The 15424-nt window shown below is 46.8% G+C and overlaps 1 protein-coding gene across 2 annotated transcripts in view; it reads right to left on the bottom strand.

The window, feature by feature from the left end:
- Positions 1-14973, bottom strand: part of LOC133363936 (uncharacterized) — a 55451-nt gene extending 40478 nt beyond the window's left edge. Inside the window, exons 1-2 of one of the 2 annotated variants that reach the window (XM_061583702.1) lie at positions 14756-14973; positions 4599-4775 (exon numbers count right to left, since the gene is read on the bottom strand). The gene's annotated coding sequence lies outside the window, so the exon portion shown is untranslated. The remainder of the gene's footprint in view (positions 1-4598; positions 4776-14755) is intronic. The other variant, XM_061583701.1, reaches the window with a different exon arrangement.
- Between the last annotated feature and the right edge of the window lie 451 nt (positions 14974-15424).

The following is a 15424-nucleotide window of genomic DNA, read 5'->3' as shown; positions in this document are numbered from 1 at the left end:
CCGGAGCCGGTTCCCCACAGCATGAGGGGTGAAGCGGCCCGCCGTCCTTTCCGGAGCTGGCAGGCCGCTCGGCAGCGGGCAGGGGCTGCTGCTGAGGGGGGGGTCCCTTCAGGAAACGGTGAGGGGCAGGCTCCGTCCTCCCCCCCGAGGCTGGCGACGGCTGAGGCGCCTCTCCCAAACCTAAGCCTCCACCCCACCGCCCGCTCTTCCCCTCCCGGGCGCGCCGGGCCTCCGCCTTCTCCTCGGCCCAAAGAAGGCAGGGCGGGCGGGCGTGTGCCTTCTGCCGCGTGGGCTGGCTAGGCCGAGGTTGGTGCTCGGTGACCTGGAACTCTGCGCGAAAGGCAGCCGGTGCTTGAAGCCGGTCGCAGGTGAGAGGAGGAGGAGAAGGACCGCCTTGGGCCTGTCAGCCGTTTTCCGGGAGGGAAGCGGCCGGGAGCCCCTGCCTGCTTTCGGGATGGGGAAGGCTCTTGTGTATATGTGCGTGCCCTTCTCCTTCTCCCGCACTTAGCCTCGTTGAACTCCTTTCGGCTTGTCGACCCAGTGCCAAGGCAGCTTCCATGCAACTCCCGGGGCCGTTTTCACACGAGAGGTTTCAAACGCCCCTTTTGCATTTCCCGCGTCTTCCTTTACCCCCACGGAGGGTGTGTGACATCGAAAGGTCTACTCTCACCAGGTAGTGATCTGAACATGAGAAGGGGATAAAAGACGTAGCCCCATCAGGAGGTCCCTTCCATGTGATGTAGGAATCAGGCTTTTAGTGTGGTGGCATCTACGCATTGGAACTCCCTCCCATTACATGTGCCACCTCTGTTGTCTTTTTGATCCCTGTTGAAGACCTTTCCTTTTGATGAGCCTTCTCAGTGGAGATTTTTTTATCCCACTCTGTAACTGTATTAGATTTCAAATGGTTTAAATATATGCTTTTATTGTTGATTCTTTAAATTGTTTAATCATTCTGGGATGTTTGATGGGAAGCAGTTTATAAAGGGAATAAATAAACAAACATCTTCCACAACAAAGACATCCTTCCCTAAGAATCTCCAGTTGCCCAGGTATCCAGCTGGGAAGATTTGCAAACACCTCTCAGTTTTGAGCCCATTTCCAGGCAAAACAAGGTCAGTCCAAGGTCACCTCTGAGATGAGGTAAAGTGTTTGAATAAGCTAATCTCTGCAGCATTCAGATCTTGGCAGGTGTGCCAAGCGGGCTGTTTCCTTTCCATTATGTAGACAGGATGCCCCTCTTTCCCTCTCACCTTAGCACAACACAGCCACAACAACGTGGCCTCGCTCCTTGGAAACCAAGTTTGGGCACGTCCCAAGGAGAGACAATGCGAGGAGTCTGACTTTGGCATGAGGCGGGCACAGCAATTTGCGAACGGGAATGGTGACCTCAAGCCAATAGTCTTTATACCCTCCTGCCTTTCCTTTCCACCAACAGAAGGAAAGCAGTGGTGACTGGCATCATGGGGGCAATTTTGCAGGGTCCTTGGCCAGGAGAAAGAGGGGTTGGAGACAAACAACATCTAGAAGGCCCCAGACTCTCCATTCCTCTGTTAAACTGCAAGGTCCTTGGGGCAGGGATTAGCCTTTTGAGTGTATGTTATTCTGCGAAGTGCATTGTCTCTCAATTGTGTTTTAATGATTGTTATTTTCATCCTTTCCCCCCATGTTTTGTAGGCTGTTTTGAGCAATTCCTTTCTGGAGAGGAAAGGTGGGGCATACATTTCTTTGCATACGAATAAATAAATAAATCCCATTGGTGGTACTGGAATAGTAAGGCCAGAACCATCTCCTCATACATGATCCTGATCCTGCCCATCTCTTTCATGTCCCACCCTTGTCAGATCAGAAGTACAATGGGCAGGGATACAGGAGCAGGGCCTTCTCCATGGTGGCCCCAAGGCATTGGAAGTCCCTGCCCAGATGCTCAGCTTGGCCCTCTCCCTCATGGTGGTTAGGATTGTTGTTATGAATGGTGGAGAGAGAGGGATGAAAATGTTCTGCCTGGATTTAGCTGGAACTGAGAGAGCTGAGAAGCGCAAGCTGCTATGGGGGTGGGAGGAATCTATTGCCTGGTGAGAATGTCTGTTTGTCTACACTCATACTCTGCTTGCCTATTGTACCATTAATGGTACAACTGTCATGACGGTTTTGTGGTTTTAGGATCCGTATCTTTTAGATTTTATCTAATTGTGCCCCACACCAGTCCCTCATAGTCCCACCTCTTTAAACTAGAAAACATTTTGACCAATATTCTAAATCCAGGTCTGGCGCTGGAGGAAGAGGAACAGGATGGGGCTGGAGAGAGGCAGGGTGAGAAGGAGGAGGACCAGCCCGTTCAGGAGGGTGCCTTGCTTGGGGGGAGGGTGTCCACCTAGCCAAACCAAGCCCCCTCCCTCCTTTTAAGGCTTGCTTCACCAACTCCCAAGAGGCCCACTGCTGCATGGAACAGGAGACAATGCCTTCTTACATCTCTAGTCACAACTGCTTTGCACAGTGGTTACCACCTAGCACTGTCCAGACAGAAGATTAAAAGCAAAGTGCAAAGGCTTGATCGTTATGTGTACTGGAAGATATCTTATCTCTCTAAAGTGGGGACTCTACCTAACAGTCTGTAGAACTCTTCCTTGAAATTGGACATCTCTCACTGGAAAGGATTGTACTGAGATGCCTACAACGAAATGTAGCTTGGCCTTTAAAAACAAAAGCAAAAAGGAAGGTGTGGGGGATGAAAAGAGCAGCAATGCAAAAATCACAAGGAGCTGGATGTTGGAAACAAATATAAGGAAGGCTCTTCCACAGTTGGAATGTAAGTTGTGTTCAAACTTGCCTGCTCAATTCACATGCAGCCATTCATAAGAACCTCAGCAATTATTTTCTTAAGGACCTTGTATTATGATGAAGATGATCTTTTTAATAGATATTTTAAAAGCAAACCTCATGATTCCTTGGATGGCATATAATTACAGCAGAGGATAAGCCCAGAAAACATTGGGAGTGGAACCTGAGAGAGTTTGCCCCATTGAATAAGAAGGCTGTTGCCTTCTTTGTGTTGGAAGTGGGGCAAGAGCAACTCCTGTTTTGTCCTTTTGTTTGTGTTCCAGAATGGAGGTAGAGTTCGGGTCCTCCAGATGGATAGGCTTGACTACCTTTCCCTGTGATGCTCTGACTGACTTCCTTCTGTCTTAGACTGATATGTCTTAGGGAGCTGATCTGCCCCTCCTCCTTCCACCCTTTCCTCTCTTCTCCAACTGTCCGAGAGAGAGGAGACACCTTTGTCTCTCCTCTCTCTCTCCTGAGCCATGGGGGCACCTCCCACGCCTGGGCATTGCGCCTTCAACTTAGTTAGTTAGTTAGAACCAGGTATGCCTTTCTATCTACTATGTATTTCTATAAATAAAATAGCATTTCTTCTTTTACTAAGTCTTAAGTCTCAGTGATCTCAATGCAGGGTAAAAGCCTGCCACTTAGGTAAACGCACACACTGGCACATTCGCATCTCAGACCGTTGACAATCTCTGCTTAACAAATATACAAATTTACACAACAACACTTTGCTGGCTTCACTCACTTTAAGAGCAATCCTACATTGAGGAAGCCAGCATAATAACGGCACAATCCTATAGGTTAACGTAAACCAGCTGAAAGTATGCCAGATTCTAACTCTGCTCAGGAGCCCTTGGTGTGTGTGTGTGTGGGGAAGACCAGCTGAGCCCGCAGAACTTTCCCCTGTCTTAACTTAAGCCAGGCCTGCTGGTCACATACCAAGTGGAATGGAATGGAAGTAGGATATGGTGAAAGTCCCCATCCCATTGGCCCTGCCCCATCACACCCCCTTTGTTTTTACTTATGCCAGCTTAATTTATGCTGGTCTCAGCTGAGCCACGTTTCGGCCAGGCTTGGCTAGAATGAGGGATTTATGCCACCATAGCCCTGCTGAGCTGGACTCAGCCGGCTCAGCTAGAGATCTGCCACATCCTGTATTCCCTTGGCCAGCAGGATTGCACCCTTTACCTGTTGCCTAGACTTCTCAAGGCTCAGAAAAGGGCAACCGCAATGGTAGAGGGAATGGAGAAACTCCCCTGTGAGGAAAGGTTGCAGCACTTGGGGCAAGTGAGAGGGAAAAGGCAAGTAAGAGCGGGCATGTAGAGGTGACAAAGATGTAAAAAAATCAGGCATGGTGCAGAGAAAGGGGGAAGGGAGAGGTTTTTCTCTCTACCATAATACTAAAATCTGAGGCCATCCAGTGAAGCTGAATGTTGGAAGATTCGGGACAGACAAAAGAAAATACTTCTTCACACAGCACAGAGTTAAACTATTGAATTCGCTCCCACAAGGTGCAGCGATGGCCACTGACTTGGAGGGCTTTACAAGCAGATTAGACAAATTCATGGAGGGTAATGCTAGCCCTGGCTACTAGCCACGATGGCTATCTTCTGCCTCCACTGATGGAGGCAGTGAATACCAGTTGCTGAGGATCACAACTGGGGAGAGTGCGGTTGAGGTTCCACTTAGCTAGTGTGCATTAAAAAAGCAGGTTGAAAACATCACAATCCATCCCCAGAAACATGCTGACTACCAGCAGATGTGTGCCTCACTTGTCCAATGACCTCTCCGGAAAGGTGAAAGAACCCAGGCAGACGCGGTTGATGTAACTCAGGGGAATCCTCTGCAGCTGAAGGCACTTGAGCATGATGAAGTCATATTTGCAGATGAGGAGGGCAGAGCCTGTGATGACCGCAACACGCTCCTTCTCGTTGTTCCAGTGATCTACCCTGGAGCAGAGCAGGGAGAGGACAAACAGCACAGTTAACATCTGGCAGACCAAAGGAACGGGCTCCTGACATGGGAATCTAAGAGCACACACACTTAGAGGCCACATCCACATGTCTTGGCTTGAGGCAAATTAAATCTGCAAGAGAAAAGCAGCACAACGCATCTTAAGGTAACCAATACTTACCCCGTTCAGAGGGTGAAGCCAGAATGGTGCTCTCCAAAAGCTGTTGGACTACAGCTCCCATCAGCCCCAGCCAGCACAGCCAATGTAGTCAAGGTAGCCCAGCAACATCTGGCAGGGCCGGTTCCAAAGGGCGGCAAGGTGGGGTCCTGGCTGAGGGCCCCTGGGGCTACAGGGGGCCCTCCCCTTCTGCAATTCGCTGCAGGATCGCTGCTTCAGATCACACAGCGAGAGCTCCGGAGCCCCCTCCACTCCCTTGATTTAACTTACCTTTCTTGGCTGTTGTGCGGTTGGGCACGCAGCACTGCCCTTAACCCAGACGGCGGCTGAAGCCTCTGCTGCCATCTTAGCCAATGGCACGCATGCGTGCTACACTCATGCATCTCTACCATGAGCCAAGATGGGAATGGTGGGGGCTCCAAAGCTCTCACTGTGCGATCTGCGGCAGCGATCCTGCCATGAATAGTGGAAGGGCACTGCTGGGGCCCGGGGCAGGCTTGTGCCCAAGGGCCCCTGCATGTCTGGGGCCAGCCCTGTCTGAAGGGTACCACGTTGGCTATGTGTGGGCTAAATTTTTGTTCCTTCGTGTGACCCCTTATAAATAATCACTACAAGGAAAGACAGAGAGAGAAGTAGCCAAGAGTGAAAAAGTTGAGGGCAAGGTGGGAGGAGGAGAAGAGAAGAAAAACACAGCACGCTTATGCAGGGAAGGTATTTTGCTATAAAATTCCTTATTTTCTAAGTACTTGTAAAATGTGTTTAGAAAGTCCTCTCACAGTCTTGTTCCACATATGTTATCCACAATTAATCCTCTTTTGCTTCTTTATTTATACCAGCATGCAGACTGGCGCCAACAGATTTAAAAACATGATAGCAGTTTTTCAAAGCTGTCACGTCGTCTGCACTGAAGGAGAGTTTTCACCACCTTTCCTGCCCTCTGCTAGCCCCGAGACATCATGGAGAGCCCGAGTGCCTCTTTGACTCTGAGCAACACTCTATTGCCAAGAGCCAGATTCTGGAGGGGGGGCGGAGGAGGGGGGGATTTGAATAATAGCTTCGGCTTTGTTCAAGAAATAGCTGGCGCAACTACTGGATCGGGAGGCCTTTACTCCAAGAGAGTCAGCAAACCCCACCACCACCAGCTCACAAAGAAATTTATTCATCTGTTTATTAAGTTTGTATTCCAAAGGAGCCCAGCATAGCAAGCATCAAAGTGTTAAAACAACACAACTCAAAATAAAACAAAACATATTTAAAACAATCTAACAACATTTAAAAATAATTAGGAACCATCTAAGAAGTGACACAGCAGGGAAAAAAATCCCATTACCTAACATACATGCAGCACCACAAGCCTGGCTCAAAGGATATAGACAATTTGGGACGGGGAAAGCACTTCAGAAGGAAGTTAAAAAAATAAGGTGAACGCATGCATACCCCACATGCCACCTACTCTTCTGTGCTGGACCCCAAGGCAAATTTTACCTAAATTTACCCCTTCTATACTCAGTCGATCAATGTGCTCTGCAGGTGAAGGCCCCGCAGATACCATCTTATCAGGAGGTCTGGCCCGCAAAACAAAGGCATCAGGCCTTGAGTGTTATTGTGGCACCTATCCTTTGGAATTCCCTCCCCTTAAATATTAGGCAGGCGCCATCTCTGTTATCTTTTTGGTGCCTACTGAAGGCCTTCCTCTTTCAACAAGCCTTTTAAGTAGAGACCTTATCTCAGTCCGCATCTGTGTTGGAATCTTTTTAAGATGCTTTTACAGATGTTTTGTTTTACTATGTTTTAAAGTCTGCTTTTAGATGTTCTAGATTGTTTTTAGTGTTTTATTTGCCGCCCTGGTCTCCTTCTGGGAGGAAGGGCGGGATATAAATTTAATAAATAAATGCGGTTTACCTGGTTCCACTAGACTCCCCTACCCCACCATGCTAGGCTTTTACAGTGAGAGCCAGTGTGGTGTAGTGGTTAAGGTGTTGGACTACGCCCTGGGAGACCAGGATTCGAATCCCCACACAGCCATGAAGCTCACTGGGTGCGTGGAGAGTTTGTCAGGAGAGTTTTAAAATGAATCTTAAGGGGGAGGGAGAAGTAAACATGGCAGTAACGACAGACAACAGCTTGTGCACAGTAGCAGGAACTGAGAGAACAGCTCTAATGGGGCCCAACAATAATCTTCATAAAAAGGTAGGAAGGAATCCAGATGATAAATCACATGGCCTTCCATGTCTATATGCTAATGCCCAGAGTATGGGAAACAAACAGGATGAACTTGAAGGCAGGCGTACTCAATTCCTACTTTGGCTCAGTTTTCTTCCAAAAGAGGAGGGTTAATGTTGTCCATATCTTCAAAAAGGAGGAACCTGGGAACTACAGACCAGTCAGCCCGACATTGATCCCTTCAAAATAGGCAAATGCTAGTTTAGGCTGCATCAAAAGAAGTATAGTTTCCAAATCGCATCAAGTACTATTCATTACTATCCCTTTCATTCAGCAATGGTTAGACCTCATCCATACTTTATGAAAGATGCAGACAAACTGGAACAGGTTCAGAACAGGGCAACAAGGATAATTATGGGACTGGAAACAAAGCCCTATGAGAAGAGACTGAAAGAACTGGGCATGTTTAGCCTTGAAAAGAGAAGACTGAGGGGAGATCTGCAAGCCCTCTTCAAGTAGTTGAAAGGTTGTCACACAGAGGGGGCCCAGGATCTCTTCTTGATCATCCCAGAGTGCAGGACACAGATTAATGGGCTCAAGTTGCAGAAAGCCAGATTTCGGCTGAATGTCAGGAAAAACTTCCTAACTGTTAGAGCTATATGACAATGGAACCAATGACCTAGAGAGGTAGTGGGCTCTCCGACACTGGAGGCATTCAAGAGGCAACTGGACAGCCATCTGTCAGGAATGCTTTCATTTGGATTCCTGCATTGAGCAGAGGGTTGGACTTGATGGCCTTATAGGCCCCTTCCAGCTCTACTATGATTCTTGATGCTAAAGCATGGGGGCTCAAGTGGGACATAAACCTCCCTGACCAAGTTTTGGCAGAACAAGGCTTTGGGCCCTGTAAGACTCCCTTTGGGCCCTGCAAGACTCTACACACCAAGAGGGAATAGCAAGTGACAACATCCCTTCCAAGGGTTGCAAGCCAGTAGTGAGTGGGGCCAGAGGAAAAAGTGGGCAGAGCAATAAGTGCAAATATTACCATTGTACAGTGCACTAGTTTTTACACACACTTGCACACCCATTTCTGTCCTCCATGAAGACAAGCAAGAAGCCTGGTCACCGTTCAAAAACACATTCCAGCTAGCCAAAAACACTCGGGGTGAGAAGCAGGACCGGTGCGGGGGTATGGCCTGGGAAGAGTTCCAAAGGCCAGACAGAGAAGCCTGGATGGCTGCATTCAGCCCCCTGGGCCTGACGTTCCCCATCCCCGAACTGGAGCCTCGGTGGAATGGGAGACAGAGAGAGCAAGCTCAGCCCCAAAGCCCAAGAGACAGAAGCCTTCAACATGGAGGCAGCCAGCACTCTGACAGTCTAGCTCAGGGACAGCCAACATGGTGCACTCCAAATGTTGCTGCAGACTAGTTCCTGTCAACCTCAGCCAGTATGGCCAACTGCCAGGGATGATGGGAACTATAGTCCAGCAACAACTGGAGAGCACCACAGTGGCTACTACTAGTCTGGTTCCTTTCTCTTCATTCACACGGCACTTCTCAGTTCTTGCATCTGTTCATGAGCTGTTACGTCCCATGAGAGATTTGATACAGGCAATATTCACAAAGCTCTCTGAAAATCTCCTGTGGGACCAAGTGCTGCTATTTTAAGTTTACTTCATGCAGTGCTTTCATGCACGGTTAACTGGATGCATTAGTGGTTAAGGTCTGGGGTGGACCTTGCTAGAAAGCTCAACAGTTCCTTGTTCAACGAGGCTTGAGTTCAACCCTTATGATCCTCTTGCATATTTCAATTTCCTGTCTCACACACGCCATGCACACCAGAAAGACAAGCTGTGGGAGTCAAGAGTACCACTCGTATTTCAACAGGGGACCAACAGGTCAGGACCACTGCTAGAGCTGATGCGCTCAGGAAACAGAAACTGCAAGAAGCCGCTTTGACAAACTGGATTGACTGAAATCCACCAGGAAAGAGGACCAAATTAAATTACTGACCTGTTGGCCACACCCCTCCAGTCACAGCTACAGCATGAATAAGAAAGGCTGTCGAGTTCTTCCTCACAATCCAAAACACATTACTGGTCCCAGAAGAGCTATATGTCTGTACTTGGGGACATGGCCAAAAGGCATGTTCGGTGTCACAAGATGAGAGCTGAAGGTCTTTAAGGAAGGGGCTGGCTTGTGCTGAGCAGGTCCTGGCCAGCTAGAGAGGAATAGCCTCAGAGGGAGGCAATGGTAAACCTCCTCTGAATACCGCTTACCATGAAATCCCTATCCATAGGGTCACCATAAGTCGGGATTGACTTGAAGGCAGTCCATTTCCATACTTCCCAGGAGCACGATACAAAACATGTAGTCATACAGTTCACATACCTTTTAACCTTCAGAACTAATATATGCTTAGAGGAGCAACTGTGAAATGAAGGGTTTCTCTCTGGCGTGCCTTGTACACTTATGTAAGGACACCAAGCCAGATCACTTACTCTAACACAAAGAGCACAGAACTTTTCAGAAACAAACGTAGCTAATGACTGAGCCAAATAAATGTCCATGCCATTGCATGAGAGTCTGAATGCATAATTTTAAGATAACACCACAGTAGACCATGGGTTACAATACTTGACCTAGGAAGCCACATATTTTTGCCTCAGCTTGTTTATTTACATAGAAAAGGCAGGCTTTGAGTTCAATGGATATGACCAAAGTGAAGCAATTTCAAGCCACGGCTTCCATGCGAAAGGTTTAGCACATGCTTCTCTCTCCTACTTTAAAATAAAGTGTGCATATAAGTTTGACTGATGGGGTTTAAAAGTCCTTTAAGGTTTAATTTTAAGATATTGCGTAAGCTTCAATATTCATGTTCATAATGAATTTTGTATCATTTTAAGCCACGGCATTTTTAAGAGCTGTTACTATAACTTCCATGTTTCAAAAATACAATTTAAAATCCATTTGTTAATAATGGATTTCCTCCCCTTGAAAACCATCCAGTCTGAGTTTTGATAGTGACCATTTGCTAAAACAGCAGCAAGTACTTTAAGAGCCAGAGAAACCAGGCTCTGGTTGTTAAAATGAAGATATGTCATTTGTATTCTGAATTTCAGCAGAAACACAAGAGTTAAACTTCCTATCTCAGCCAGAGCAAACCACAGACCTTATCACATCAGCACAAGTGTTTTCTTTCCTAATTTTCTTTGGGCCTTGAAAGATATTGTGCTTAATGTGGGGTAAAGATGCTGTTCTACTTCCTCATGTGGCATGAAAACAGGAAATGCACAACTGCACGCAGAGGCTTATCTACATCTGTCCAAACACAGCCATCTTGTACATGAACACCATCGACTATCTGCTTGCAAAAATATGTGGCTATTTGGTTTTTCAGAGTTGGAACAGAGTACCAAACAAGTACAACCACTTGTTAGTGGAACTGCCAAGCCCTCCACGTCACTTGGTTCATGAACTGCCATGCCATTCACAGCCTCTCCCTTTCTGATCACTGCAACCAAGGACACCAGTGTGCAATGTAACTCATTTCTTTGTCCAGCACAATCCACATTAAACAACTGCATGGAGAGAACATCCCTGTTCACCTTGATCTGACGAAAGGCCCATCTAGCCCTGACCATCACCTACTGTTTTGCCCCATTTCTGAGATGGAGCCTCCACAGAGAGGCAGCATATTCAGGTTAATGAATATGCTGTTGTGCAAATCACATCCATTTCATATGAACATAAGAGGCTATTAGATCAGGCCAATTGCCCACCTAGTCTAGCATCCTGTTCTCACAGTGGCTAATCAGATGCCCATTATGGGAAACCTGCAAGCAGGATCTGAGCACAGGAGCACCCTCACCTCCTGCGGTTTCCAGCAACTGGTGTTCAGAAGCATACTGCCTTTGACCGTGGAGGCAGAGAACCACCATTGCGGTTCCACCAACGTGGCTCCAGTGTTATGAGAGAGGGAGAAAAACTTTTCTCTATCCACTCTCTCCATTTCAATAGGGCTTGTACAGGAAACCATCCCAGTAAAGACTGTGACCTTATTTTGTTCCTTTCAGTGCCAAAAAGGTCACCCAAGATGCAAACTGGAACTCTCCAAAGCATATTTTGTCAAAACTATAGAGGTGAGCCTCGTCTACAGCAATCCGTTTTCCTGAGCTGTCAGAAACTTTATTAGTCAAACTATTACTAAAGCATGAGCTGTGTGGTAGACGGCCTATCTTGCCAGACAGATCGCTTTATTCTTAACATGGATAATTCATAGAGCCGCAACTTCGTGGGGCACTGGCGGCAATAAAAGTGCCAGGAAACCTTCAGCTATCTTATTTCTTTTTAATTAAGAAACAAAAGGCTTCCAAGGGATGAAAGCAATGGCTTTCAATGACAAGGGAAGATTTGACGTATACAAAACTATGTGAGAGACCAAGCACTAAATGGCCTCAGCTGAGATTGGCCAATAATATTCCTTCCTTATATTATTGCCAATTCAGTACACACTGTCAGGTTTTTTTGGGATTTAGTGTGGATATTAACATGAGACACAGGTTATACATGAACCGTCCAATGCTAAATCTATACAGATATGCCCTGAGATCTGGAGAAAGAATTCAAATCACGAATATGGACTGCCTAATATTTTCTAGCCTAATATTCTAACAGTAGGTGGCCAGATGCTCCCAACACAGGTAACAAAACAATGGAAATAGCTGGCTCTTGTTAGTGCCTATTAACTCATTTTCAAAAGTGTTCTAAACACAGAGGCTTCCCTCTACATGAACAGCCTCTGACAGATCATGAATCTGGCACATTCTTGTTAAAGGAACTAACAGCTGTATTCTTCAATGTCAATTGAACCTCCTGCCAAATATTTTCACTGCTGGGTTCACAGCAAATATATTCTTTTTGCCTTTCAACGTCATTTATAATCATTAAGCATACCCCCAGCCAAGGTTAAGTCCCAAATGCTTAAGCCTTCCATCATAAGGAAAATGTCCAATAAATACTACTTAACATTTACATAGTTAGAATGTTTAAAGTGGTCCATGCACATTGCGCCAATGATATCTATAAACTATCACCTTGTAAGGTATTGATCAGTATTATCACCCCCATATTGGGGACAGGGGCTGAGCATGCTCAGACCTTCTCAAGGCTGCTTACTCAGTTCAGAGCCAACTTGGGATTTGAACCCAGGATGTCTGGTTCATAACACAGCCTCTTAGCCCCTACACTACACTCTCATTTTTCCTGCCTTGGGCTGTGCAGACAGTCCCCTAGCAGTAAATGCAAATTTGAACTCTTTTTTTAAAAACAAGATTTGGCTAGAATGTGTGAAAACAGGACAAATATCAGTGTGTTAAATTATAAAGGAGATTGCTCTCAGGAATGGAGGACATCAAGTTTCATCTTCATAACCATGAGGGCAACATCCCTTCTTAAAAGTTAAAGGTATTCTCAAGTTGACTACCTGTCAACCTAAACATTGCCCACTTTTTATCTAAACACACAAGTCCCGTAATTTATTTCTGCCCTGAGGAGCTTGCAGATTCCTGTTTGATAAGGGCAAAATAAATGGAGAAGGTGCTATGTTCAACTGTATGTACTTAAGCTTACTTTCTGCAAGGGAGGAGAACTTAGGGGTCCAACAGAAGAACATTCAGAAGGAGTATGAAAAACAGCGGTGGTTAATCTCCAGAGATGCATGACACATCCTTCTGCATATGGTGTCTGCAACCTCTCCCAGTTTTAAGACAGTCCCTAACAGACACCAAGCTACTCAGCTACGTCCCAGGACGCTTATGGCCTGCACTCCAGCTTTCAAACGTTTGAATCCTTATCACCCGCTGGTGCTGCCAGATCTTACAGTCCCAAAAGCCAGTCCCATTAAACCCTTCAGGATATCTTCTACCATTCCAATAACTCTGTGCACTTTGCACATTTGACCCCATTCACCATCAGCTCAAAAGCAAACTACATTAAAAAAAAAAACATTGCAAAAGCATGGAAAAAGTAAAGAGCTTCATTAATTCCGGATTGGTTTGATAAAATTTGTAACATGGCATTAATGCTGAGAGTGACATAGTTCAGAAAAGGAAAAAAGGGCAAACAAAGAGATTTATCTGTTGTGCTGCGAATGAAGCGTTTGCCCAGTGCCAGAATAAGACTAGATTCAGGTTAGCCAGAGAACAGACAAACCAAGGCAGTCGAAAGATTTAAGAGGCTTTATTTAAGAGGCACTGGTCATTATTATGTTCTGAAATAACAGTTTACAGGACAAAATTTATCCATCTTCTTTATGGATATTCCCTTCACTTTAAAGGGAAAAAGAATAAAAGGAATATAACACAGTTCCATAGTTTTTCATTTCATTTATTTTTTTACTTTAAAATATGAATGTTTGTGTTTAGTTATATGAGAATGGTTTTACTTTGTTAAATGTATTTAATAAAGACTTCACAAAAAGCATACCCCATCAGCCACGCTGTCACATCTTCCTACCTATATGACCTCAACTTTTCCACCACAGTACTCAGTCCCCGGTTTCAAACACAAACCCCATTCCTTCTGCTACACAGCCCCACTCCAGCAAATGCATGGTATGCATTTTATAATCAAAAAACATTTTTGGTACCATATACATAGCAAAAGAATCCCATACAGACATTCCTGCTGCCTCTTCAGATCCTTTGCCTTGTGGCCTCTTAACCTGTTCTTGTGCTCCTCAATTCCAAATCTGCTGCTCTAGACCTCCAAAAGCTCCTACACCTTTCTCACCCCACCCCCACACTTTAGATCTCATTTCTGAAGATTCCAGCAGATCCAAGCCCCCCGCCCATACTCGCATACCCACTTCCAAGACCCCAAATCTCATAACTGAGGTTTGCAGATACAAAGGTTTTTGCATTCTCATTCAATTTAAGATTTTAAAAAAACATTTCTAGTTTGAAGATGCAGAACCTTAAAAGCTGGGAGGGAGTTCTAGTCGAACCCCTTGCCAGTCCAGGAAATCTGTTCTTGCTAGGTGGCCATATAGTCTCTACTCTAAAAGCTCCAATGAATGAGAGTCCACTATCGCCCACAGCACTCTGTACATTAAACCTTTCCCACTGAACAGCTCATGCCGCCATAAACTTCTTAATGTCCAATTAAAATCCCCTTTCTAACTCATGGTGTCTGGTCATTCCCTTTAGAGCAGATGTGGAGAACCTTTGGCTCTTCACATGTTGCTAAAATGCAACTGCCATCCCCTCCCCGGCCGTTGGCCTTGCTTGCTGGAGCTGACGGGAGTTGTAGTTTAGCACGCAACAGATGGACGGCCGAAGGTTCCTCGCCCCTGACGCAGAACGTGCATGGACAGGAGCAGTCTACCTCCGAGCAGCGGATGGCAGAGGAGGGAAGCAGATTCCAAGAGGCACCCAAACTGGCCTCTGCGGGGCCCGACCCGCCAGGCCTCCTCTTCGGTTCTTACGCCACGCGAGGATGACGTCAGGATGATGGCGTCAGCTGGCCGCTCCCCCAACAAGCCCCACCACCACCTTCACACTCGGAGGAAACCCAAGAGCCTTCTCAGCCTCCCGCCCTTTCCCTTGCCCCGAACCCTGCTTCCCGCCCAACCGACCTGCCTGGCCGCCGCTCCGGTGCGCTCCCGCAGAGCCTTGAGTCGCTCCTTCCGCCGCAGAGCCGCCTCCTACAGCCCTCCAGCAGCGGCCGCCATCTTAGTGCACATGCGCGAGCAAGCGGCGGCGGCGTAGGTGTGAGAGCCGGCAAACGAGAGCAGAGTCACCGATCGCGGCGGCTTGAGAAAGGGGAGGCGAGCAGAGCGCAGAATTCATCGCTCGGAAAAGAAGAGGAGCGGGAAAGGGGGAGGGGGAATTTAGAGTCTGTGAGGTTGGTTTTCCCCACCCCCCTAAATAGGAGACGGGAACAGAGAGGAGGGGCGCCTACAGTGTGAGATATAGAGAAGGTGCCCTCCCGTTTGGGAGGGGAATGTTGAAACCAAAGTGCCTTTGGCCATACACAGAGTGCTTTTCCCCATTTAACATTAGTCTACAACTCTGCAGGGCAAATCTGTGCGGTTAATGCCGGATGAGGGGCGCTGAGGGTGAGAAACAGCAGCTTGCCAGGCCCACCAATGAACGCCCTATTGAAAAAGACATTAATGTATTATCTACCCTCCCCTCCAGCCTCTCCGAGCCAAGGAGTTCAAAGTGACACACGTGGCTCTTCCTCCCTCTCCTTTTTTATCCTCACAACAACCCTGTGAGGTAGTTTACGCTGAGACCACTTT

Source organism: Rhineura floridana, chromosome 9 (assembly GCF_030035675.1).
Source record: "Rhineura floridana isolate rRhiFlo1 chromosome 9, rRhiFlo1.hap2, whole genome shotgun sequence".
In the NCBI taxonomy this organism is placed as follows: domain Eukaryota; kingdom Metazoa; phylum Chordata; class Lepidosauria; order Squamata; family Rhineuridae; genus Rhineura; species Rhineura floridana.
Note: the sequence above shows the minus strand (reverse complement) of the source record. Positions and strands in the feature narration are given on the sequence as shown.